This window comes from Oryctolagus cuniculus, chromosome 20 (genome assembly GCF_051225735.1).
Source record: "Oryctolagus cuniculus isolate XC-2025 breed Fujian yellow rabbit chromosome 20, ASM5122573v1, whole genome shotgun sequence".
NCBI lineage: Eukaryota > Metazoa > Chordata > Mammalia > Lagomorpha > Leporidae > Oryctolagus > Oryctolagus cuniculus.
Genome location: NC_142886.1, coordinates 44,722,177 through 44,749,579, shown reverse-complemented (window position 1 = coordinate 44,749,579; position 27,403 = coordinate 44,722,177). Strand labels below are relative to the sequence as shown.

The 27,403-nt window shown below is 53.7% G+C and overlaps 1 long non-coding RNA gene across 13 annotated transcripts; it reads right to left on the bottom strand.

The window, feature by feature from the left end:
* Positions 1 to 6,850: 6,850 nt before the first annotated feature.
* LOC149120163 (uncharacterized) lies at positions 6,851 to 24,594 on the bottom strand. Of its 13 annotated transcripts, XR_016226749.1 has the most exons (7): positions 24,352 to 24,594; positions 16,599 to 16,798; positions 15,017 to 15,252; positions 10,852 to 11,145; positions 9,531 to 9,709; positions 7,192 to 7,264; positions 6,851 to 7,088 (listed from the first exon to the last, which is right to left on the bottom strand). It is a non-coding gene; the product is annotated as an uncharacterized LOC149120163 (long non-coding RNA). The 13 variants fall into 13 exon arrangements; XR_016226743.1 differs by having other exon boundaries at positions 6,854 to 7,264; positions 10,843 to 11,145; XR_016226741.1 differs by having other exon boundaries at positions 6,855 to 7,264; positions 14,934 to 15,252.
* Between the last annotated feature and the right edge of the window lie 2,809 nt (positions 24,595 to 27,403).

Below are 27,403 nucleotides of genomic sequence, written 5' to 3'. Positions count from 1 at the left end.
CACGTCACCGCTCTCCCCTCCGCTTCCGTGGTAGCTGTGAGTGAGGAGCCAGCAGCTCCCAGGAGCTGACCTCCCCCCACCCCATCTCCAGCCTTGCCCACGGCTGCAGCCCCTTTATCCCTCCTGCTGCACGGGACCACAGGCACTCTTCTCCCGTGGACACCATTCCTTCGCCTCTTCCTGGGCTCTGCGTCTTCTAAGGCCCCGATGTCTTCGGCATCCCCAGCCACACACAGACAAGCTTAGGAGCTCCCAGGCCCCAAGTGCTCCAGGGCCCTACGCCTGTTCTCACCACCAGCACCCCTGGTTTCTCCCGCCTGCCTCCTGGATCAGTTCTCTACGTCCTTCCTCCTGCTTTCCTGTCCAGACCACACCTAAGAGCGTCCACCTCCACCACCCTCTGAAGCTCCCATTGTCAAGGTCACCAATGGCCTCCAGGTGGACACAGCCAGTGTTCATTCTCCTTCCACTCCTCATTCAGTGTCTCAGTGCTTCTGACCGGTCATCCTCCTGTCCTTTGACAAGAGACACTTGTGGCCCCACACTCCTGGCTTCCGTCTCAGCTGACCGGCCACTCCCTCTCAACAGCCTTTGTTGTCTGATCTCCAAACGTGGAGCAGCCCAGGACTCCCTACCTCTTGAAGCTGAGCGCCTACCCCTAAGGCCTCTAATGTAGACTTTATCAGGCCCCAGTTCTCTCTCCTTAGCTTGCCCTTTCTCTGTGAAAGCAGTTTGTTAATTAGGGGAGACCCTGAATCACAAAGACTCAAGCTGCCCCTGTGGTTACCAACTCAATGCCAGGCTCTATTCAGAGCCCTACGGAACTCAGAGACTCAGACCAGAGCCCCGCCTTGTCATTTTACAGGAAGCACACTGGCCCCCACCACTGACGAACCAAAGAAAGGTCCCGCGCGGCGTGGGCCAACCGGAGGCCCAGACAGGAGCCGACCACGCACCACACAACCTCTGCTTGGAACTGGGACGTCCACTGCCTCTGATCCCTCGCCGAGGTCAGGAGTGGAGCGAGGGCTGCCCTGTTCCGTTCACTGCAAATAAACTCCCACTGTCGACCACCCTGCTCTCAGGAAGTGGCTTGCGTGTGTTGGGTGAGCGGACCCAACTTGAGGCTTCTATAGCAGTTACTCCAGCCAGTTTTGGGGATGTTTTATAACAAAGGAGACCATGAAGGGAGTCTCGTCCTGGATGGGTGTCTCTCTCACCTGTGGGGCACCAGCCCCTGGCCAGCATCACCGGAGCTGACTTGAGGTGCTTTTCTGACGGAAGAAAAGAGCTTTGGAGTTGGGTTTGGCTTGGAGTTTGCAGACAACTTTGGCTTTAGTAGCAATCCAGGCATGATGATGTGAGGGCAGATCTCTTGTGCTAATCTGAACGGTTTTTGTACTTTCTTAAAATATTGATGCATTGGTAAAAAAATTGCAAGACATTTAATCTTCGAAATCATTGAAAAATTTTGTCGACCATCTTCTCAACAGCAGTTTCTCCTCTTAGCAGTTTCTGGTAACTGGTGATTCTTTCCTCAACTTTCTAGTCAGCTCCTGTAAGTTCTCTCCTCCCTGGCTCGGACCCCCTTCTGACCCGAAATGGAAAATGTTTATGTTAAAAGCCTAAGGTAACAGGATAACTTTTTTCTTGATACTGTTTTAGACATGAGTATCTTAATTTATCCCATGTTCTCGTCTCCACGGAGATAAGAATTCAAAGCAGAGGCATAAATACCATATACAACTGAGAGCCGGATTCATTCAAAAGAGAGAGGGAGAGACTCCCAGCACATATGGGACAGAGTTGCCTACGAGGAGAGAGGAGGCCAGAGCAGGGCCGATACGCATGTCCAGAAACCCAGGGCCAAAGAAGGGCCCCTCCCACATTAAGTCTGTGAGATAGAAGGTGGCACCCTAACTGTCTACAAACAGGATGGAGTTTGTGTGCATGAGGCTTTCTGAGAGTTCCACGGAGCTTAACTTCCACAAGGCCCTCATGGTGTCTCCCCCTTCCTGTTCCTGATGAGACAGAGGTGCATCATGGGAAAGTGGGCAGACTGGATTGACAGGTAAGGGGGTGGAGTTACACTGTAGGGCTACACAGCTTCCAGCTTTATTCATTCCTGCCTACCTCCCACCCCAGTTCCCCCGTATCAATACATTTAAATGATTCCCTGTAATCGGATGACTTATGTCCTTTTAAAGTCAGGCATTCTTCCATTCACAAGTCTTTGCCTTTGGTAACTGATCAGGGAAGAAAGATTCTGTGTGTTGTGAAGATGTTCCTCTGTCTCTGCTGTCTTCGTTAGGTTTCGATTGCTTGGGAAAAGCGGAGTCTTAAAACTGCTAGATTATATTTGCAGATCTATTTGAAATATTTGAGTAATCACTTTGCAACTCTCACTAAATCTGGTCTATAGCTCTGATTCAAACACCCTCATTGGGTGACTATTATGTCACAATGATACTGGATCCTATTTGGGCCAAATTTTTTGTTTTGTTTTGTTTTGTTTTTGTTTTTTGACAGGCAGAGTGGACCGTGAGAGAGAGACAGAGAGAGAAAGGTCTTCCTTTTGCCATTAGTTCACCCTCCAATGGCCGCCACGGCCGGCGCACCACGCTGATCCAATGGCAGGAGCCAGGTGCTTCTCCTGGTCTCCCATGGGGTGCAGGGCCCAAGCACTTGGGCCATCCTCCACTGCACTCCCTGGCTACAGCAGAGAGCTGGCCTGGAAGAGGGGCAACCGGGACAGAATCCGGCGCCCCGACTGGGACTAGAACCCGGTGTGCCGGCGCCACAAGGCGGAGGATTAGCCTAGTGAGCCGCGGTGCCGGCCTGGGCCAAATATTTTAAACCTCTGATGACTTTGGTAGGTTTTCTTCAGACTCAGAGTTCTACGTTAACTCTTTTGGCCTCTGGATTTCCAGTTGGGCCTCTGGAGATCCTCAAAGGCTGTATCTCCACCAGTGAGGCTGATGTGGACCGTATGGAAGGCACTGTCAGGTTGTGAAATGAAGCTAAATTTTAAGTTGTGTTTGTACAGATCTATTGTTGATGTGACATAAACACTCTAGAGAATACTTGACATTTATGGATGTCTGCTGTTCCTGGTGTACTTTATCAATCATCATTGTTATATTAATGAAAAAGAGAACCTAAAAACCTTTTACAAACTCTTGAGACTACCCCTCCCATCACAGGATCAGAGGGCTAAGAAGATGGAATAGTGTGTGAAGCCCACTGTGCTTCCGAAAGTTCTTATACAACGAAAATAACTAAATCTCCTTGACAATTGCTGAGCCGTCATCCAAAGTGTAATCATGGTGATAGTAAGTCTCTTATCATACACAGGCATGGTTCTTCTCTGAAAACACTTCCAGTCAAAAGACTCTACCAAATATTTTTAAATACAGTTTCTGATAAAAGATCAAAAGAGGAACTAAAATTTCCATACCTCTGACAAAGAAACTGATGGATTCATTAAACTGCCAATGGAGATCAAACACGACCAGAAGTGAGTACGTGAGTCTCAAAACACTGATGAATTTGAGGGTTTCTGTCTTTTGCTTTACGCATTATTGGCTCTATACACAATTATCTGCCTTCAAGGCCTAAAGAAATTCTTTCCTTGGGACTTCTAGGGCCTGTAACATTTTGGTAAACTATGTTCTTGTAGAAAAAGATACCAAGATTTAACTTTTCTTCCTACTAAATTCCTCCAAAATTCAAAAACTACCTATGAGTAGTGACAATATGATTATTTTCATAAGGGCATTAAAAATGTGTCATCTTCATAATGTAACAATTTGAAACATTGGCATAGCTAAAGGCATACACATAATGCCTGACTTCAAGGGCTGCCAGCCTTGCAGTGAGTGATAAAAAGTGTCACTTCTACATGGATCTTAAACTTCCAGAAGATTAGGTGCTAGGGTTTAAAAAACAAGTCTGCCTTGGTCGAGCTTCCTAACTTGGAGAGTTTTCCAAACTTGAGATTACCATTTGGCAAATCAACTTCGCTTTACTTATGCAAGCAGTCAACTACGATACACCTGCTTCCCACTGTGTTTAAGTACTAGACCTGATTAGTTATGCTCTTGGTTTTGTTTGTTTTCCTTTTTGATCTTTATGGCTACTGCCTATCAGAATTCCACAGAAGTATGACTGTCAGCAAAACGACGGCGGCCCAACACGAGATGCTGGCTCTCACTCTCAGAAACGGTAAAGTTAAATTTAACAATGAACCCTCATTCTAAAACCCACTTGATACTCAAATGTGGCTGCAAATGTTGCAGACACTGACACTAACCCTCCAACATGGGACCAGATCAGACCAGCAAACAGGATAGACCCACCTGGCGATAAGGGACACAGAGAACCTGCTGCAGGATGATCAACCAGCAGCGTTTTCAAAGATGACAAGGGGGGGAATAAAAGTTAAATGGAGTCACTGGTGTCAACCCTACACAAAATACATAAGGCTGAGAGGCTATGAAGAAAGGGTTCTGGAATGGGTATAATGGAGTTTATAATATATATATATATATAGAATATATGTAATGAATCTAACTAATCAAAGGCCCTAGGGGAGGTGGGCCTCAGTACGGTTAATGAAACACTGGAATCTCTTAACACAGTACTTGCTCCTTCCCAGATAAATACAGTTAGTTCTGTAGCTACTCACTTAGGCAGGACATCCTGTTACATCCCGCGCACGTTAAGATCAAGCCGTAAGTTCCCCTTTGGCAAGTTTCTCGAACAACTGCACTGGCGTTCAGGATTTAGGGACCCTTGCTATCAGACCCACGCCAGTTTCAGCACATGGCCATCGGCTCCTGAGCCCCTGCCCCTAATTCCTGACGTGTCACTGGTCCTCCCAAGCACAGCCGCCTTTCTGAAATCCTTACAAACCCTGGTCCGCCCTCAGTCAAGAGGATGGCAGTGCTCAAGCCCGTAGTCCGGCTCCTCGTCTGCTGGGGGATCAGGAAGCCGTCCTTTATCTGACTCCGTGACTATGTGAAAATAACCATCGCTGACACTCTGCCAGAGCCACAGCCCCTACAGAGTCCGCAGTCCAGGGAGAGCGGCTGACTAGAGGTGGAGCTCCGTCTTCCCACACCTTAGGCTACAATCCCTAGACAACACTCACGCTGGGATTGTCAGGCCTGAGAAGGCTTCAGCCTCTCTATACATAGGAGGGAAGGATTAGGATTAAGACTACTGGCTCCGGCTGGTGTCATGGCTCACTAGGCTAATCCTCTGCCTGCAGCGCTGGCACCCCGGGTTCTAGTCCCGGTCGGGGCGCCGCATTCTGTCCCGGTTGCCCCTCTTCCAGGCCAGCTCTCTGCTGTGGCCAGGGAGTGCAGTGGAGGATGGCCCAAGCGCTTGGGCCCTGCACCCGCATGGGAGACCAGGAGAAGTACTATTGGCTCCAACATCGGGACACAGTGAAATGTCACTTGGCACACTTTTTTTTTTTTTTTTTTTTTGGACAGGCAGAGTGGACACTGAGAGAAAGAGACAGAGAGAAAGGTCTTCCTTTGCCGTTGGTTCACCCTCCAATGGCCGCTGCGGCCAGCGCACCACGCTGATCCGAAGTCAGGATCCAGGTGCTTCTCCTGGTCTCCCATGGGCTGCAGGGCCCAAGGACTTGGGCCATCCTCCACTGCACTCCCTGGCCACAGCAGAGAGCTGGCCTGGAAGAGGGGCAACCAGGACAGAATCCGGTGCCGCGACCGGGACTAGAACCCGGTGTGCCGGTGCCGCAGGCAGAGGATTAGCCTAGTGAGCCACGGTGCCGGCCCCTTGGCACACTTTTCAAAGAATCCGGATTCGTCACCCAAGGTTGAGGGACTCAGCACAAGGGCAGCCCGCTGTGACGGACAGCAGGAGGCCAAGCGGTTCACTGGGCGTCCCACCTCATGGTGTGCTGCCGCGTCTGGCACACAGGGAAGCTCACGGGCTCCCCTCTGGCTACTTGGGGAAATGCCAAGCCGTGTTATCTGATAATCTAAATGTTCCTCCAAGCCAGGTACCTCCCTTGCTTCCATAGCCCCTCTGTACGTGACTGCCTGCAGTGTCTCCTTAGAGATCCCACCTCTCCCTAGGAACCTGGGAGGCAGCAGCATTGCTACTGGGTACCTCAGCCCCGAGGCCTGGACTCACAGCCTTCCCGTGCCTGATGCTGCAGGGGAAGTTTAAAAACCATGAAGATCCTCCCTGCTCTCAGTATGCTTTTCTGTGTCTTGTGCCTACGGGGCTGGATAGAAGCAAAAGGGGTCGTTCTTGTGATATATTGACGTTTTCTACCACGGAAAGCAGCCCTCCAGAATCAAAAGCCTTAGCCATCCTCAGGGCTGCCCAAGGGGGAACCCGAGCCTTCACTTCACTTCAGGATGCTGTTTGTCCCAGAGAGCGCTGGGAACATTTCCCTAGCTCTCCAGGCTACGCACACCCACATCAATGCCATATGCGGGCGGTAATCAATGGCTCTGCTCCTCGTCTGGCACTCCAAGTCCCCAGTGACAAAACTGCTAGCCCCTCTGGTTTGTTTTTAGGCTCAGGAATAGTGACTTATTGTGGCTGTGAACTGCTGGCGCACCTGCAAGGTGATTTACGCAGAAACGACATGGGCAACCCCTTCACGACGCAGGTGATGCAGACAGTCCCCTCGGGGAAAAGTTCCCTGAAGAAGAAACACCCCCAGCTCCCTCTCCTCCAATCCTAAAAATTCCTGCTCCACCCCCGTTGCAGCAGAAGTGGCTAGCATCGATCACCTCAAGACTGGAAACTTACAGGAAAGCAGGGAGACAGCAGCCAAGCCCTACCCCTAAGGCCTTTTTTAAAAAAAAGATTTATTTATTTATTTGAAAGTCAGAGTTTCACAGAGGAGAGGCAGAGAGAGAGAGAGAGAGAGAGAGAGAGAGGTCTTCCATCCGCTGGTTCACTCCCCGATTGGCCGCAACAGCTGGAGCTGCACCGATCGGAAGCCAGGAGCCAGGAGCTTTTTCCAGTTCTCTCACGTGGGTGAAGGGGCCCAAGGACTTTGGTTATCTTCCACTGCTTTCCCAGACCAGAGCAGAGAGCTGGATCAGAAGTGGAGCAGCCAGGTCTCAAACTAGCACCCATATGGGATGCCGGCGCTTCAGGCCAGGGCGTTAACCCGCTACTCCACAGTGCCAGCCCCACCTCCGTCTTTACAGAGACCTCATCAGGCCCCAGGATCTCTTCCTTAGCAGGCAGCTCCTCTGCAGAGAGTAACCTAGAAAGGCAGTGACAGCAGAGCAGAGCCCTGAGACCCTGAGGCCAAAGCTGAGACCCCAATCACAAGCCTCAAACTGTCCCGGTAGCTAACGCCTCATTGCCATCCTCCATGCTGAGAGCTGTGCGGAACCCACAGGCCCTGACAGACTAAAACCCAGTCTCCCCTTAGATCCACAGACCATTTCACAGGCCATTTCACTGGCCAATCAAAGGAAGGCTGCACCTACACGGCAGCCAGTGCACTGCTTAACCCCTGTAAACTACCAGATTCCCTGCCTTTAACCCCTCAGGGACTTGGGAGTTGAATGGCAGCTGCCTTGCTCTGCACATCACAATAAAGTCTTGCTCTCTTCCCTGTCCCCCCACCCCCGTTTCAGTGATTGGCTTGCTATGTGCCATGCCAGTAGACCCAGTTTTAGGGGTTCTCCAGTAATTCTGTCAGGTAGGAAGTCAGATATGAGCTTATGTGTGTGTGACAGGCCTAAAGAGAAGACATCTATGTCCAGCATATGCATCTGCATCTCAAAGTCATCCCGATAACGTTTCAGGGGCAGCCCGGTATTCACATCCTGCCCTGCCCCCTCCTACCCCATAACCTGCCAGGTGGAGGTCCCCGCCCCTTCTGCCTGACAAATCTTCCACAGTCTCCCAGCTGCAGCCCAGTATCTGCATTTCAAACACCCTGCTCCGTATCCCCCCCTCCAGGGAGTCCTGCCCACCCTTCCTCTAAACCCAGGATGGCGCCAGCTAGCCTTCCTCCTGTCTGATAACTTCAGGGAGAAAACTCAGAAGTTTTTCTATTTACATCCAAAAAGCCCTTTGTTCCAAGAGGAGCAGAGGTGGGGAAGCAAGACCCATCTCCTTAAAAACCCCGGCCTCAACTGGACTGCGCGCTCAGCCCTCTGCCTCTCTGTTGAGCCGCCCACCTGGCCTGGCCAGGTGTCAGGTGTCATCTCTCCACTCAACCATGTAACCTCGCCCCCCCCCCCCCCCAGTCTGAGCAACTGCACACTCTCTCTCAGGTCCTGTCTGGAGAGGTGCCCATCCGTCCATACAGATGTCCCTACCCTAATAAACTTTGCTACTTTTTACTTTCCACTACTCTGTCTCACGCCTGAATTCTTTCTTGCGTGAAGACAAGAACCTGCCATTCACCAGTAACAATTCCTCCAACCAGCTTTGGGGGTGTTCTACAGACCCTTCTTTCTCTAAGTAATCTCTTCCAGGCTGGTCAATTTCAGTGCCCTTTGTAGGGTAAGGATGCTCCAAGTCCACATGGAGGTGAGCCTAAGGTTTGGGTGGTGGTGTAAGAGTTGAATCGCGCTTGCCACCCCAAGAACGCCCGAGAGACTTTCTCTCATGCAATTGCAAAGGGTTGATTTTTCCAGCATGCGGGGGGGGGGGGGGGGGGGGGGGATAAGGGCCATATGGTGGGGTCAGAGTTCCAGGAGCAAAGAGACAAACAGTGACTCTTTCTATCTTACTTAGGTGAAACTAAGGTTACGTCTACACTGGGGTAATTCACTGACTAACTAACTTTAAAGAGAATGGCTATACAGAGCAAGTCTAGTGAGGTCGGGAGAGTTCACAGAGGAGGGGAGGGGGTGGGAGAGCCGCTTTTAACTTTTTAACCCTTCATTCCCCACTCCTTGTTGTGAGGATCTCTAATCTTAGAGATCATCCGCTTCCCCTTCCCCGGGCGTCACATATTGTTGACGAATAACCATGAGTTTAACATTTTCGATCTGCTTTTGGAGAAACGTGACAATCCTATTCAATATACAGGGTCCTATAGTAATAATTAGGAGCAGCACAACTAGGGGACCTGCCAGTGCTGATAATAACGCAGTCAGCCAGGGAGACTTAGTGAACCATGACTCAAACCATCCCTGTTGCTGAAGCCTGTCCCGCTGTCTTTCCTCTAAGTGTTTACGTAGTTGAGCCATGTTATCCCTCGCTACCCCTGTCTTGTCTACATAGAAGCAGCATTCCTCCTTAAAGGCTGCGCATAGGCCCCCGTCCTTCATAAAGATGAGGTCTATTCCCCGCCTGTTTTGTAAGACCACCTCGGAAAGAGAAGTTATGGATTGTTCCAGGGCAGTTACTGAATTTTCTATATTTTTAATGTCCTGGGCTATAGCCACTTTTAGTTGAGATAGGTGCTGATTCCCCGTTACCAGAGCTTCAGTCCCAGTTCCTACTCCTGCATCCGTGCCAACGCCTAGGAGAACTGCTAGGGTCAAAGACACTGGTTCCCTTTTTACCCTAAGATGTTTGTTCTTCATAGCATCCTCAAAGGAGCCCGTGTCATGGTAGAGTATTCTTGGCAGTAGCTGGACCATTATACAGTAATCCTTAGCTTGATTGAATACGGAGGTAGAGACACAGGGAGTTATCCCCGTGTTACAGGCCCACCAGGCACCGTCTTGGGGAGCCCAGTATTCTGAAAGAGAGGTATTTAGGGTTACTGTTTGATTGCAGAGGGCCTTTGTAACCGTCGAGGGAGGCTTTCCGATACATAAGCCGTGCCCCGTAACTTCAGGGAGAGTGAGCTTATGGCCTCCTGCCCAGTCACAGGAAGTGGAATTCACAGGCCTGGGCAGCCCATTAAGAGCTGTTCCTTCATAATAGGGGGGCGCTGCTGACAAGCAGAGCCAGCAGGGCCTGACACCTCCCTGAGTATGATTGAGGGCTGTATAGGCTCCCTTTATGAGGTTAAAGAGAGGGGGAGCGTTCAGTCGGGCGTTCGAGTTGGGCGAGGTAACTTGTGGAGGCAATGGGGTGCTTACAAGACTCGGGGTGGCAACGGATCTGGAATTAACTACGGGGTTTGGCCCCACCGCCGGGTTTGGACCTACAGCTATTGGGACAGCAGTTCTAGTCAGCTTAATAGTAAACCATAGGCCAAAGTCGGTTCCTGAGAAATAATACCTAAGCCCCCAAGTCCTTCCTTTCATCCAGCTAGTGAGGGTCGACAGTTCCTTTCCTTTACTGGTGAAGATGACATTTAGAGGGTTACATGTGGGGGTATTTTCACACGGGGTCCCTCGTAAGGATGTGCATTTATCCTTTCCCTCAGGGGTAAAGTTGCGCTGTACTGTAATCCAATCCCAACTAGAAGAGGGCTTCCAGCTAGCGGTCCCCGTGGTTTCACACCCCCAAGCCCCACAGTATAGGGATTCTGGCCCCCCACATTGAAAAATTTGTCGCTGGTTCCTGCCGTCCTTGGGGCATACATAGAATTCTAACTGGCGTAGTTGACACCTTTTGGTTCGATACCTGCACCCAACCCACCCGTTACCACCGCCCAATTGAGGGACATAGCCCCAACCTCCGGATTGTCCGTCCAGGGGGATATTGGTCGGTTCCCTCTGGTCTGGTAGATCCCAGGTGTCCAACCCCACAGCCAACTGACACACATCCAGATGGAGGGGGGGCCACCACGTCCCTGGTGTATGGGTGCCACTGACTGACCAAACGACCTGACCCATGGGGGAGATCACCTCCCAGGTGAGCAGCTGAGGTTCATGGGGATTGCTGCCTGCTGGGGGAAGAATCCACATTCCCATTACCCACACGGCAAACCTGAAGTTTAAACGGATTATCAGTCTCTTCCAGTTGCCATTCTGTTCCTGCCGCAGGCGCTGGTTGGAGGTGCGATGCGTGGACCCAGCTGGCGATGCCATCTACTTTCACTGCCGTCGGGGTCGTGAGGAGCACCACGCAGGGTCCTGTCCAGCGTGGTTCCAAGTTGCTCTGGTTGTGTCTTCTTACGTAGACAGAGTCTCCAACTTGGAAGCGATGTGGCGCAGTCACTTCCCCCGGCTGATAACGTGCGGACAGCTGCCGCCAGACAAATTTCTGGATGTCCTCCAGGGCCTTTAACCCAACAATTAAGGGGGTGTAAGGCAAAGATTGGGTATCTATAGCAGTGGCAAAACTTTCAACCGGGGGTGGGGAACCACACAGTACTTCAAAAGGGGTGAGGTTAAACATAGAAGGAGAAGGAGTGTTTCTAGCCCGGAATAAAGCATAAGGTAGGAGCATAGTCCAATCCTTTAAGCCAGTCTCCATCGCCAATTTAGCCAAAGTCTCCTTAATTGTTCCATTCATTCTACCTGTCCTGAGCTTTGAGGTCGGTAAGCACAATGTAACTTCCAAGCGATTCCCAGTATTTTAGCCAATCCCTGACTTACCTGTGCCATGAACGCTGGCCCATTATCAGACCCAATCACCTTAGGAAGCCCAAACCGGGGAAAAATTCCTTCAATAATCTTTTTGGCCACAACCAGTGCTGTTTCCTTGCGGGTAGGGTAGGCCTCCACCCACCCTGAGAAGGTGTCTACGAAAACTAACAAGTACCGATAGCCACATCTAGCCAGTTTGACTTCAGTAAAATCTACCTCCCAATATCGTCCCGGTCTATCCCCCCTTAGTCTCTTCCCGTTTGGTGTTTGAGTTGGGTAGGCGTTTACCGCTTGGCAGGCCTTACAGTTCTTGGTAACCCGCTCTGCCAGTTGCCGATTGTCAGAAGGAGAGAGAGAGAAGGGCTGATTTCTTAACAAGCTTCATAGCTTTCGCGCCCCAAGGTGAGTGAACGGACGGACCTGCTGTAAGTAAGAAAGGGCTTGTTTCTCCAATGAGTCCTTCCCCGCTTCCGATGGGAGTTCACTTTTCCTCTCTGCCACAAGGACGCTTATCTCAGGGTCTCGTAGGGCGACTGCCTTGGCTTCTTCATCCGCCCTCCTGTTCCCCATGACCATCGGGTCGGCCCCTTTCTGATGGCTAGGGCAGTGGATTATTGCCAGCTTGGCGGGTAGTAAGGCAGCAGCCAGCAAACGGAGGATTTCAGCCGTGTGTTTTCTTTCTTTTCCGGCTGAAGTTAGTAGTCCTCGCTGTTGGTAAATCGCCCCATGGACACGGGCTGTGGCAAAAGCATAGCGACTGTCAGTATATGTATTTGCCCTTTTTCCCTCCGCCAGCTCCAATGCCTTAGTTAAGGTGATCAGTTCAGCCTTCTGGGCCGAAGTTCCTTCTCGCAGGCTGGCCACCCAAATAATGTCCGTTGCGCTGACTACCGCCGCCCCGGCTGCCGCTTACCGCTTAATATGAAGCTGCTCCCGTCCGTGAACCATGTTACCTCCGGGTTGGGCAGAGGCTGATCTGTCAAGTCTTGGCGGACGCTGGCCTCTTCTGCCAAGATATCCTGGCAGGTGCGGATGACGGGGTCAGCGGTTTCATCCGATAGCAGGGTGGCGGGGTTCAGCACAGTCGGTGGGCCAAAGGTAACTCGTTCCTTGTCCAGGAGAATGCTCTCGTAATGGGTGATGCGGGCATTCGAGAGCCACCTGTCGGGTGGCTGACATATGACACTCTCTAGGGAGTGCGGAGCTGTGATAGTAAGTTTCTGTCCCAAAGTTAATTTGTCCGCGTCTTTGGTCAGTAGGGCGGCGGCTGCAATAGCCTTCAAGCATCGGGGCCACCCGCTCGCAACGGAGTCCAGTCGTTTGGACAGATAGGCCACCGGTCTCTTCCAGGGTCCTAGGGTCTGGGTCAGGACTCCCCTGGCCACCCCTTTTCACTCCTCAATGTAAAGGGTGAAAGGCTTTTCGATGTTTGGCAAGGCTAGGGCTGGCGCCGCTAACAGCGCCTGTTTAATGCCATCGAATGCTTGCTGCTGTTCCGGCCCCCACTCAAATTCTCTATCTCCCTTGAGTAATGGATAGAGGGGAGAAGCTAGAGACGCAAATCCTGGAATCCATAGTCTACAAAATCCTGCCGTCCCCAAAAACTCTCGAAGCTGTTTTCGAGTAGTGGGGACAGGAATTTGAGTCACAGTCTTTTTACGGGCTCCAGTTAGCCAGCGTTTTCCATTCTTAAGAGTATATCCCAAGAAGGTGACCTCCCTCCTGCATAGCTGTGCCTTTTTGGCCGAGGCCCTGTAACCTAGCCGAGCCAGCTCCTGCAGCAGCGATCTTGTTCCATACTCACAGTGTTCCCGAGTCACAGCGGCCAGCAGCAGGTCATCTACACACTGCAATAAGGTCACCTCCGGGTGGTCCCTCCGGAAGTGGCTCAGGTCTTGGTGAAGAGCCTCATCAAATATAGTTGGCGAATTTTTGAAACCTTGTGGTAACCAAGTCCAAGTTAACTGTCCCGATATCCCCTCCTCAGGATCCTGCCACTCAAAGGCAAACAGTAGCCGGCTGTCAACATATAATCGCAAGCACAAGAAGGCATCTTTCAGATCCAGTACAGAATACCAAACGCGATCAGGGCTAAGAGTGCTTAGCAGACTGTAGGGGTTGGGCACAGCAGGATGGATGTCTTGTACACAGTTATTGACCTCCCTTAGGTCCTGCACCGGGCGATAGTCCTGTATTCCGGGCTTTTTAACCGGCAGCAGGGGTGTGTTCCAGGCTGAGTGACAAGTCTTTAGGACTCCCAAGGCAAGTAGTCTTTTTATGTGGGGCCAAATTCCTTCCCTGGCCTCTTTACTCATAGGGTATTGTTGGACCCGAACCGGGACTGCACTGGTTTTTAAAGTGACGACCACCGGGGGCTGACATACAGCCAGCCCCAATCCTGCCGTTTCTGCCCAAGAGTTAGGATAAGCAGTAAGCCAGGTTTGAATTTCTAACTCTAGCTTCTTTTGGCTTTTCATGGAGTCGGTACTCATCTTCCACCGACATGGACAGTACAGTAGCCACTGGGGTGTCTACTACGGGATTTAGAAACTCCACTCGGGGTCCAGCCGGTTCAAAGGTTATTCGAGCCCTTAATTTGGTAAGCAAATCTCTCCCCATTAGTGGAGCCGGACAATTAGGGATGACTAGGAAGCAGTGCTGAACTTTTCCCCTACCCAAGTCCATAGTCCGTTTCGTAGTCCATGGCCGACATTGACTGCCATTAGCCCCCTGCACCAGTGATCTTTTGCTGGACAGGGGACCCAAGGGCTCCCGCAGCACTGAATAGACTGCTCCCGTGTCTACTTCGAAATTAATGGGGGTCCCCTCCACATTAAAATTTACCCTGAGCTCGGGGAGGGGATCCGAGCCCCGACGCCCCTAATCATAGTCTTCTCTTATGGCCAAAGCAGTGGCTGTGCTAGATTTGGGCGGCATCGCTTTCTTCTTGGGGCAGTCTCTCGCCCAGTGTCCCTTGTCCCTGCAGTGAGCACATTGATCTGGGTCTAAGGGAGGCCGGCACCGCCAGCCTGGCCCGACTCTTCTACCTTCTCGGTTATCTACCACAGCAGCCAAAATTCTTGCTAAGTCTCGGTTTCTTCTCTTTTCCCTGGCACTCTCCCGTTCCTCCCTTTCCAGTTCCTTTTTTCTCTCCTGCTCCTCTCTCTCAGCTGCCCGCTGCTTCTCCTTCTCCTCTCGTTCCCTTTCTCTTCGCTGCTCTTTTTCTTCTTTTGTCTCCCTTTTATAGTTCACTTTTTCTGCTTCCTTTACCAAGTCCCGCAATGTCAAGTCTTGGAGCCCCTCCAAGCGCTGTAGCTTATGGCGGATATCGGGGGCAGACTGTTCTATGAAAGCCATAGACACCGAACCTCTTTGCCCCTCCGACTGGGGGTCAAATGGGGTGTACCTACGATAGGCTTCCACTAATCTTTCCAGAAACATGGAGGGCGTCTCTTCTGGTCCCTGTAGCACTTCCCTTACCTTAGCCAAATTAGTGGGCTTCCGGGCCACAGCTTGGAGTCCTGTCATTAGAGACTGGCGATAGGTGGACAGATGCTCCCTACCTGTTCGCGTGTTGGGGTCCCAGTCAGGTCGGCGCAAGGGGAAAGAGTCATCAATGAGGTGCTGGAGCTGCGTTGGTCTCCCATCCGGTCCAAGGACGTTTTTCCTAGCTTCCAGAAGTATTCTCTCCCGCTCCTCTGAAGTGAAGAGGGTTTTTAACAGCTGCTGGCAATCATCCCAGGTGGGCTGATGGGAAAACATTAGTGACTCGACCAACCTCGTCAGGCGAGTAGGGTCTCTGAAAAAGGAGGGTTGTTATTTTTCCAGTTATAAAGATCAGAGGAGGAAAATGGCCAATACTGGAGTACCTGCAGACCCTCTCCGTTCCCACCCTCCACCATCGTTCCAATCGGTCATAGCGGGAGTATCACCGCGTCCTGCGGACTTTGCGCTTTCTTACTCCGAGTCCCCTGTGCTGCCCCCCCCCCCCCCGGCGATGGGGGAGATGCAGGAGGCTCGGAGGGAGCCGAAGCGGTACTGAAAGGACTCTCAGGTCCGCTGGATGGTGGGGGGCTGGGAGACGCAGGAGAGGTAGGAGGCGGAGAAGGGGGAGAGGGGTGCAGGGGTGTTCGGGAGTAAGGAGCTAACGAGTCAAGGGTTACAAGATCTTGTTGAGACTTGGGCAACACCGGCGGCGGTTTCGGCGCTACCGCGGGGTTCAGCGTTTTTATCGGCAAGGTTACAGCCTGAGAGTCAGGCGGTGGCTGAAAAGACTTTACCCATTCGGGCGGATTTTCACACAAATCTTGCCAGACTAAGATGTACGGCTGTTGATCCGGGTGTCCCTGGTGACCAGGCTGAAACACGGCCTCCCTTACTCTCCAGATGAGCGGTAGGTGGAAAGAGCCGCCGGGGGGCCAGTCCACCCCGAGAGCTGGCCATTCAGAGGCACAGAAGGTCTGCCACTTTGCCTTTTTGACTGACAGAGATCATGCGCCCGGCCGCTTACCTCCGACCAATGATTCAAAGTTAGAGACAAAGGTGCAGACACAGTCTGGCCCATGTTAGCGGACAACACAATGTACACGAACAGACAAACAGTGTAGAAAATCAGAAACCACCGGTCGCTACAATGCAGGCAACACATACAGACTCCGGAACCGCCTCAGAGCCCTGTGAGGATGCTGGCGATACCATACCAATGCTAAATGACAAGAGAATACAATCAACAAACAGCAAGACAACCAACAAAGTACCTTAACAAATGCAGAAGACTAACAAGCTTGATCGAATACCAAAATCTCAGCAGTACAAACAAAACGTGAGTCTGGAAACAGTTTATTCAATAGAAAAACCAAAAATATGCTAAAGAGGAAGGAGGAACACTGATGCTGGCACCGAATTCCCGACTGGGGGATTCCTGATGGGAGTTTCGTTTCGCTGAGCGTCCTCAGTCTCCGGGTCCTCCCGAGGCGTCCCTCAGGGCGGTAGCGTGTGGCTTCCGGGCACGTCTGCCAGCCCCAACGTCTACGGTGCCAGCCCAAAACCCAAACCACTTCAGGCCTGAACCCAACCAGATCAACTAGATACAGAAACAGAAACGCACGTGCACAGAGTCCCTATCCTTTAGGCGCCTTCACTTACCCCGAGAGATGTCCGTTGGAGACGTCTGCGGGCAGCGGAGCGATCTCGGTAGGACCTCCAAATGTAAGAGCTGAATTGCGCTCGCCACCCCAAGAATGCTCCAAGAGACTTTCTCTCATGCAACTGCAAAGGGTTTATTTTTCCAGCATGCCGGGGGGGCCCCGTCTCAGTACAGGCGGCGGCCGCGAGAAGTCAAGGGTCTTAAACAAAGAAAATCAATCATTGCATAGATAAACAGTCGGTAGAGTAAACAATTGATACAAGTTAAGTGATTTTACAATCAGGTGATTTATGAATACAGGGAGTACAGGATATCGAGTAAGGGCTTGATTAGACATCAGAGAACCATATGGCCTATACAGGGAGGATCAAAAAGCCTCCTATTGCCAAAAGGGAGGGCCACACAGCTGCATCGATGATACCCAGGAATGCAGCCGAATGGCGATAAGGGCCATATGGTGGGGTCAAGAGTTCCAGGAGCAAAGAGACAAACAGTGACTCTTTCTATCTTACTTAGGTGAAACTAAGGTTACATCTACATTGGGGTAATTCACTGACTAACTTTAAAGAGTATGGCTATACAGAGCAAGTCTAGTGAGGTCGGGAGAGTTCACAGAGGAGGGGAGGGGGTGGGGGAGCGGCTTTTAACTTTTTAACCCTTCAGTGGGAAGGCAGACTTCTCATCTGAAGTCTCTGTGTTTCAGCAAAGTTGAGACAAGGACGTGGTTAAGCTTGAGAAAACATGGACTGAAAACCCCACCTCGGACCCAGGAGAAACAAATGTAATAGGCGCGCTGAGCCGACCTCTGATCTCGGGAAACCGACCTCTGATCTCGGGAGACCCGCAGTCGGGGATCGCAAATGAAAACCGCGCGCCTGCTTTATCAGTGCCTTGCCTGGCAGTCTCTTCCCGTTAGGCTTAGGAGACAAGAAGGCAAAAGGGGTAGAACCAAATCTGCTATTTTAGCAGGCAAATGACACAGGAGAGGGGGCGAGAAGTCTCGTGTGTCCGCAGAGTCTGGAACGTGGCGTCCAGGCTGGTGAGGGGCGGCCGCGGAGTGCAAATGCATCTTTGTGCTCCAGTGCTCGGGGGAGGAGCTTGGGGGAGGAGCTTTCGCCGGACCCCCCACATCCTTGTTTGACTTTCACTGTGGTTCAGTTATTTTGTAGTCAGCTTAAATGTTTGGTGTTGTTGGGGTTTGTTTTCCTGCTGTGCGGGGTTTTTTTTTTTCTTCATTCTTTAATGTACTTGCATTCATTACTTTTCCCTGTGTGTATTCTGGGTTTGGTGTTTTTCTCAGTAAAGGCTTCTCTACCCACAATTATAAATTTTCGGCCGGCGCCGCGGCTCACTAGGCTAATCCTCCGCCTTGCGGCGCCGGCACACCGGGTTCTAGTCCCGGTCGGGGCGCCGGATTCTGTCCCGGTTGCCCCTCTTCCAGGCCAGCCCTCTGCTGTGGCCCGGGAGTGCAGTGGAGGATGGCCCAGGTGCTTGGGCCCTGCACCCCATGGGAGACCAGGAGAAGCACCTGGCTCCTGGCTCCTGCCATCGGATCAGCGCGGTGCACCGGTCGCATCGCGCTGGCCGCGGCGGCCATTGGAGGGTGAACCAACGGCAAAGGAAGACCTTTCTCTCTGTCTCTCTCTCTCTCACTGTCCACTCTGCCTGTCAAAAAATAAATAAATAAATAAAAATAAAAAATAAAAAAAATTATAAATTTTCTCCCTGTTTTCTCCTGACAGTTTGTATTTCCTTTGTTTAAAGCACTGACTGCGCTAGAAGCATGTCCACGGAGAAATGAAGTCACGCTGAACACTCGCCGTTCTATTCCGAAGAGCTACCCACTGTCACGGGAGCACCTGCTGGCAGGGCTCTGAAATGATGCCGTGGGAGGAGGTGGGAGGGAAACCTTCTCCTCCGCTCTCAGGGTTTCCGGCTGGCCTGACAGTCACACTGGCACAACATCCATTCATGGGAGACACACATACAGGGGTATTTAATACAAGGTCTACGGGCACAAGAGCCCGCATAAGGAAATGAAACCCAAAGAAACAGACACAGCAGGACAAAGAGAGAAGTGCGAGGGGCAGGGGCAGGGGCAGGGGCAGGGGCAGGGACTGGGGCAGGGACTGGGGCTGGGACTGGGGCTGGGGTAGGGACTGGGGCTGGGGCTGGGGCTGGGGAGCCGGCACTTAGAAATGACCAGAAGGGTCAAGGTCAGTGCAGGCTGAGGTTTGTGGGCGCAGAGGGCTCTGGGCCTCAGCGCGGGCCCTGGTGGCCACAGGGTATCCCACCTCCTCCCGTAGGAGGGCGTTTTCCACGTGAGATTTACCTCCCGCTTTCAGGAAGGAAAGGGAGAAGCCAGGGACCCTTCCTGCGCCTGTCAGTGGTCAGTGACTCCGCCCAAAAGGCCTCACTTAGTGCGGGTGATCCCGTGCCTGGCCAGGAGACTGCCCGCCCTGCCCATGCCAGAGGTTAAGAGGGCCCGGCACACCACACCTCCGGGAAGGACCCTAGGACCTGACCGCTGGCAGGCAGCAGGAGCCCCAGGCACATTCCTCCCCCCCCACTTCCCACTCCCCACCCCCACCCCTGCTTCCAGCTGCCGGGCCTTGTAATTGTCAATCAGGTAAACAGCTCCCAGGTGTGGCCCAGGCCCATCAGGACCACCTGGGAGGCTATGTGGGCTCCGTGACCTTCAAGCTGATTGGAGAAGCATAGTGGCCCAATATCCGCTCTGTCCTATAGAATTAGCGTTGCCTGGATCAGCCACGCCCCCTCCGCCTGCCCTTTAAAAGCTTGAGATAGATTGTCCATAAACAGACATGTTCACCAAAACTTGCCTCCGGTGCTTCTTGTGGAACACCGCCGTCGCCCGCCATCCCGGCAGCGCAGGCCTCGCAGGACGAGCCCACAACTTAGGACGACACAGTCTTCCACGCTGCGCCCAACAGCCAGTGCCCACCTGCACTTCCGGCTCGCGGCCTCGGTCCCCCAACCCTAGAGGAGCGCCCAGCTGGCCCGGGTCCCCGTACCAGGATGGCCGCTCCCCGGCTGCCCAGCTAACGCTTCAGAATGGCCCCGGCTTCCCCCGCAGGTTTCCTTCTATGTTGTCCAGGGACAAAACAACTTTCACCGTGCTTCCATTTATAAAGTAGTCCGAAGAGACGGCTCCACCACAGCAAGGCCTCCTGTTGATCTACCCGACGCTGTTCCACAGTCCTGCTTTACCCCCCCCCCCCGCCCCCGTCGTCCTGTGCTGTCTGTGGGGGCGGGCTCCAGCAGCGCCAGCCCGCACACACACGTTCACACACACTCACATCTCCTGCAGGAGGCGCTGTCGTGTCTGTGCACACTGCACACCTCGTCCTGGGCTCTCTGACTCTGGCCTACTTGTAATCCCACTGCTATGCCGGCGCTGTGTCAATACTGTTAGACTGGGTGACGTAGGGAACAAAGCCAAGAAAAAGAAGCATGTATGTGTTCAGCACAGATAACACCATTTTTTGAATATTTGAAATTCCTAGTGGGTTGACGGTGGCTTCAGAAATAAAGGGCCGACTGCATTAACTAGACTGTTATGTTAATTTTACCCCAGTTATTGCCCTAAGATCATCATCCCATTTCACAGATGGGAAAACTGAGGCACAGAGGCCAACTGCTCAGTTCACATGACCATTCAAAAACAGATGTCTTGGGGCTGGCGCCGTGGTTCACTTGGTTAATCCTCTGCCTGCAGGGCCAGCATCCCATATGGGTGCTGGGTTCTAGTCCCGGCTGCTCCTCTTCCAGTCCAGCTCTCTGCTGTGGCCCGGGAGGGCACTGGAGGATGGCCCAAGTGCTTGGGCCCTGCACCCGCATGGGAGACCAGGAGGAGGCACCTGGTTCCTGGCTTCAGATCGGTGCAGCGCAGGCCTTAGCGGCCATTTGGGGAGTGAACCAATGAAAGGAAGACCTTTCTCTCTGTCTCTCTTTCACTAACTTTATCTGTAAAAAAAAAATAAAAATCAAAAAATTTAAAAAAGATGTCTTTCCTTTCATTCAAGACCTGCTTACCACCCTTCTGTAGAATTCTTAAGTTTGCTTACATTGGTATACTACTTTCTAAATGGAAATCTAGCTATGTTTATTACATTTTTTTATTTGAGAGACAGAGAAACTGAGAAACACAGAGCTCTTTTCCACTGATTCACTCCCCAATCGCCTACAATGGCCAGAGCCGGCTCAGGCCAAAGCTAGGAAGTGGGAACTCAGTCCAGGCCAGGCCTCCACCTGGATAGCAGGGCCCCAGGTCCTTGAGCCATCACCGCTCAAGGATCCGACTGACTCCAGGAGCCGGGTCTCGTTCTCCAACGTGGGACACAGGTTTCTGAACTTGAACTTCTAGACTACACACCTGCCCCTGTCTTGGCTCTTTCTGATGGCTTCTTAGTTTCCCTCTCTGGTTCTTTTTTTAGCATGTTGAAACTGTGGCATTTTGTTATTGTTGTTCTACATCCTTTCTCTAGATCAGGGGTTGGTAAAAAATGCCCAGAGAGGTAAATCTGGCCTGTCAGCTGCTAGAAGAAAGTTTTGTTGGGACACAGCCAGGCCCATTCGTGCAGGCTGTCCTTGGCTGCACTGGCGCTCCAACGGTGGGTGGCATTGTGGCTACAGACACAATCTGGCTCGTAGAGCCGAAAATGCCCGCGGCATGGTTCTCCATGGCGCAGCTGCACCCTCCGCCCCGCGGAGTTCTCTTCCCAAACTCCCCAGTCGATGAATCCAGCTCAGAGCTCTCTCCCAAGAGACGCGACACCTGCTCACAGGGCGTCTCCACTGGACATCCCACATCTGAAACTCAGCCTCCAAGCCAGCTCCTCACTCTTTACCCCAGATCCCGGGCCCCCTTGCAGGTCGCCAGCTCAGAACCCGAGCAGCCAGGCCAGGACTCCAGGAGGTGTCCTTGACTCCGCCGGCCGGGCAGGGGAGGAGAGCGGGGCGGTGGGGGGCAGTCAGGAGACCGTGCAGCCTCGGCTTCTCCACTTCCATCTGTCACCCAGGGCACATGACTGAGGCGCGGATTCCTCGCCTGGAGCAGCCTTCGAGAGCGCGGTTCTGAAACGCCTTTCTCATGGGCTCAACCTTTATATCAGACTGTGCATTTCATGGATAACGCATAACGTAAAGTGCTGTGAGGATATCATGTGTATAGGTGGGATTTTCCTACCCTGGCTCCTGCCCAAGCCAAGCACCCAGCAAGCCCTAGCCGCGGGCGGTGCCTCCGATGGGTCAGGCCTGCCTGGCGACCCACGCTGCTCCAGTCTGGAGGAGCCCCTTGTGGGTCCTCAGAGGCCACTACCACACAGCACTCCAGGTCAGCCTGGGGATCGACGACCACTGGGCTTGAGCTTGACCGTTGCTACGTCCAGGTTCTACAGTCCTGGGGAAATCATTCTAATCTGTGGACCCTCAGTTTCCGCATCTATAAAGTGGGACATTAAGACATGAACCCCACAGCATTCTTGTGAGGCTTAAATGATGACAGTTACTCAGTGAGAAGCCGCGCTTACTGTGGGGTCCCATGTACACAATCACACCCACGGAGTGGAGAGCAAGGTGATGGGGGCTTCCCAGGAAACACTCAGGGACCAGCCACGAGGGGAAAGCACTGCCTTCCGGTGAAGAGCAGAGGTCTCCTGCTGTCACAGCAGCTCAGCAGCCACCCCCTGCCATCAGGCCACCACGTCAGAACCAGCTGCTCCAAGGTGTCCACTGCAGGGACGATGCAGCCATCAGAACTCCCGGGAAACACGGCCAGCAGCTGCCCCACTGCCCTTCAGGCTGCTGCAGCAGACAGGGCTGAGGCAGGTGGGAAGCTGGGCCTGGGGAGGGGGTGGAGGCAGCCCCTCCGTCCACTGCCTCCACCCTGCCCATGTACCCGGGCGACAGCACCCACACGCGTCTCCTCCACTGTGCACCAGCACCCACACGCGTCTCCTCCACCGTGCACCTGGGCGCCGGCACCCACACGCATCTCCACTGTGCACCTGGGCGCCGGCACCCACACGCGTCTCCTCCACTGACACCCAGGCACCAGCACCCACATGTGTCTCCTCCACTGTGCACCCGGGTGCCGGCACCCACACGCGTCTCCTCCACTGACACCCAGGCACCAGCACCCACACGTGTCTCCTCCACTGACACCCAGGCACCAGCACCCACACGCGTCTCCTCCACCATGCACCTGGGCGCCGGCACCCACACGCGTCTCCTCCACTGACACCCAGGCGCCAGTACCCACCCGTGTCTCCTCCACTGTGCACCCGGGCACTGGCACCCACATGCGTGCTCCTTCCCTGGAGGTGGACTCCAGGGAGAGCCTTGAACGAGGACTTGACCAAGAGGAAGAGTGGGACAAGAAGGAGCATGGGATGGAGCAGAAGAGGGCAGGCCTTGGCAGTCGTCATTGTCCCCGGCCGCTCGCACCTGGAGCCACCACACTCTTGATCAAGCTCGCGAGCTGCATTCCCACGCTGAGAGTGCGTGTGAAAATACTGATCTACTTTAAAGGAATAACTGCTTTAAACGGGGTGGTGGGGGAATCCCCATCTCGGTCCCCAGCTGCCACCCATGGCTAAGTTATCTAAAGAATCCATTCTTTAAATTCTATTCCCACTAAATACTTTTTACACCTTTTTAAGTCTGATTCAGCGATATTAAGTGGATTCACATGTGTAGCCATCTGTGTAGCTGTCGCATCTCTAACCCCAGAACTGCTCTCATCTTCTCCAACTTTTAACAAATTATTTATTTTATAGGCAGAGAGAGAGAGGGAGAATATCGCCCATCTGTTGGTTCACTCCCCAAATGCCCACAAAAACACAAACACTAAGGCTGGGCCAGGTGGAAGGCAGGAGCGGGGCGCTCTACCCAGGTCTCCCTTGTGTGTGGCAGAGACCCAACCACTTAAGCCATCACCTGTTCCCCACCCCCCCAGGTCTGCATCAGCATCAGCATCAGCAAGAAACTGAAACTGAGAGTGCAGCCAGGACTCAAACGGAGGCACTCTGGTCCGGGGTGTGGGCATCCCACGTGGCATCTTAACCCCCAGGCCCAACGCCCGCCCCTCCAAGCCCATCATCAGACAAAAACTCCCATTTTTGAAACGTGGGCGAGCACCAGCCATGCCACACAAAGTATGGATTTTATCGGCCAAGCCTGGCTGCGACCCAGGGCCCCCAGCTGTCCAGCCTGGGCGATAACTGCTGTCACCTGCCGGGTTTCGGAAATGCGAAGTGCCCGGGCCTGCACCGGAGCCCCGAACCACCCTGCAGAGGTGGGATTCCAGGACCTCATTCCGAGCCGGGCAGCTGAGCCCCACATCAGTTTCTGGCCCACTCTCCCCACGCTCCAGGGCACTACTTTTGCTTTGGGACCTGGAGGACGCCCTCCTCGCCCCACGGGACAAGCCCAGCCGCTGTCCTCTCTCTGGAGCGGCCCGGCACGTGCCCAGGTGCAGCCAGGCCCTGGGCTATGTCAGGCACCGCCACGCCACCTGGACCGCATCCTCCCCTGTGGGGAAGCTGGAGTCCAGGCTGCCCGGGCAAAGGCCGGCATGGACACGGCGGGGCTCCCGGACCTGCCCCCGCAGCCTCCCAGCACGGTGAGGCCGCACCCTCCCGCGTCCTCCAGCCGGGCGCACCGCGTGGCGGGCAGGGCGCGGCCCTCCCGCAGCCCTCCCACAGCCCGCCCTGGGCCCACCGCACTCACCGTGCTGCCCAGAGCGGGGGTCGCTGCTCTGGGCCCGCTGGGAGGGACTGCGCTGCACAACCTCGGCCACTCAGGTCCACCCCAGCTCGTCCTGGTCGATGCCAGGCCTGCGGACCCACAGGAGGCCGCGAGGTACCCCGAGGCGAAGTTTCAGAGTGGGGGGCAAGGGCCGCCCTGGAGGGAACCAGACGCACACAAGTGCGGCCTCCCAGGATAAGTGGAGCAGGCGTTGGGCGGGGCCAGAGGGAGGGGTGGAGTTGGTGGGGGTGGAGTCAGTAGGAGGGGAGGATCTGTGGGCGGAGCCTGAGGGGCGGGGTCAGCGCCGGGAGCTGGAAGGTATTGAGGATTGGGGCCAACTCTTCTGGCGCCACCGGTTCTGAGGCCACAAAACAGTCCGGGTTTCACCCCAGGCACTTGCGCTCCCTGTGACGAGGGTGACCCCAGCACCAATACGTTGCCTGCCTTTCGCTTGCCCCTTCGCAGTCCCGTCTCTGGGGAGCCCCTCCTGGTTTTCCCTGAAGGGCCATCTCCCCAACACCCCAGCCCCGCCCGGCATCCCTACCCCGGGGGCCGTGGTGCCCTGCACACTGTGGCCGGAGTCAGCACCCTCTGACAGCAGAGGAGTCGGGTCAGGCACACCCGGAGCAAACCAAGCTCCCTCTGCTGGGGACCTGTGGGGTCCGGATCAGATGCCAGGCATGGGAGGGCGTGGGGCCACCTTGCCAGCCCTCGCCCGGGCCACGGGGTCCGAGAGCACCCACCTGGCTCCGCTGTGCCGGAGGTGGAGGAGCAGGAGCCGAGAGCCGGAGGCACCCCCACCCCGGCACACAGCGAGTGTGATCCTTCCAGGGAATGACTGTCCAGCTGGGAATCGGTGCTGAGTGGCCGGCTCTGCCCCGAGACTAAAGTGCCGCTCTGGACAGGTTCCTGGTCCACCTCTGAAGCCCACCCAGGGCAGCTCCCGCCGGGCTGGAGCCTGTTCCTGCCTGCCGCAGTTCCTGCTGAGTTCCCTGGGCTTTCTCAGGGAACCCTAACTGGTGTGGCAATCAGTGGCCTGAGGAGGCCTGGGGCATTGCAGCCCGATACAGTGCATCACGCCGGTGGGATCACCTGTGGTGTTTCTTTTGCATCTTTTTTTTTTTTTTAAGATTTATTTATTTATTTGAAAGTCAGAGTTGCAGAGAGAGAGAGAGAGAGAGAGGTCTTCCATCTGCTGGTTACTCCCCAGTTGCAGTGATGGAGCTGCACTGATCCAAAACCAGGAGTCTGGAGCTTCTTCTGGGTCTCCCACATGGATGCAGGGGTCCAAGCACCTGGGCCATCTTCCACTGCTTTCCCAGGCCACAGCAGAGAGCTGGATCAGAAGTGGAGCAGCCAGGACTAGAACCGGCACGCATATGGAATGCCAGCACTGCAGCCAGCGCTTTACCTGATACACCACAGTACCGGCCCCTCCTTTGCATCTTAATCCCTGCTGGAGACTCTGATTGGGACCTTGCTGCATCTGTAGGTCCTATGAGAAATGACAGTCTTCACCACGATGACCCTTACAATCCCAAAACGCGGTTTAGCGTATTCCTCCGTGTTCCAGGTTGGCTCTGACTTTTCTTTATGAGTCCTTTAGCTTTACGTCTAGGTATCCACTGATGCTATTTTAAGTTCTGCATTATCCCTGTATTTGTTCATGGCGGGTATGGAAAAATACAGCTGGTTTCTGTGCATTGACCCTATAACAAAGAGCCAGAGAAATCCACATAACCTGGGAGTTATCTGGGGAAAGGCTCAGACCCTGTGTCTTCCGCTATTCCTGTTTCCTGGCTCGCTCCTCCTGCCTGGCGTCTCTCGCGACGCTGTTAGACCTTAGGACTCTGCCCCACCGCCCGTCCTCTGCAGCTGGGTTCTCCACCCTCCTGCTCTCCCTTCTCCTCTGTGAGCATCAGAGTGGATGTTTTCCATGGAGTCACCTTCCAGTGCATCCTGACAGTGGATCCTGAAAACTGCTGTTTCCAGTCTGCTCCTTTATTTAAGATTTATTTATTTATTTGAAAGGCAGAGAGAGAGAGAGAAGAGATCTTCCATCCACTGGTTTACTCCCCAAATGGCCACCATGGCCAGGGCTGGGCCAGACTGAAGCCAGGAGCTAGGAGCTTCTTCTGGGTCTCCCACATGAGTGCAGGGGCCCACGCACTTGGGCCATCTTCCACTGCTTTCCCAGGCGCATTAGCAGGAGCTGGATTGGAAGTGGAACAGCTGGGACTCGAACCAGTACCCATAAGGCATGTCGGCACTGCAGACGGCGGCTTAACACATGTGCTATGCCACAGCACTGGCCCCACTCCTTTTTTTTTTTTTTTAATATTTATTTTATTTAAAAGTCAGCGGTCACAGCAAGAGAAAGAGAGAGCTCTCCTATCTGTTGGTTCATGCCCCAGACAGCCTCAGTGACCAGGGAGGAGCCAGGCTGAAGCTAGGAGCCAGGAGCTTGATTCAGTCTCCCACGTGGGTGGCAGGGGCCCAAGCACTAGGGCCATCCTTCGCTGTTTATCCCAGGTCATTAGCAGGGCGCTGGATCGGAAGTGGAGAAGCCGGGACTTGAACCAGCACCCATATGGGATTCTGGCATTGCACACAGCAGCTTTACCTGCTACATCACAATGCCAGACCCCGCCCCGTCTGCTCTTAAGATGGCCAGTTGGGGCAGGCATTGTAAACACAGTGATTTAAGGTGCAACTTGTAACACCAGCATCGCTCATTGGCGTCCCGAGGCCCGAGGCACTTGCAGCCATTTACGAAGTGAACCAGCAGATGAAAAATCTCTCTCGTTCTGTCTGTTCCTCCTCTGTCATGCTGCCTTTAAAATAAATGAATGAATCAATCAATCGATTGATCCATCAATCTTGGGTCCAGCATTGTGGCATCATCGCAGGTTAAGCCTCCGCCTGCAATGCCAGCATCCCGCGTGGGCACCGCTTCCAGGGCTGGGTGCTCTGCTTTAAACTCAACTCCCTGTCGATGCACCTGGGAAAGCAGTGGACGACGGCCCAAGTGCTT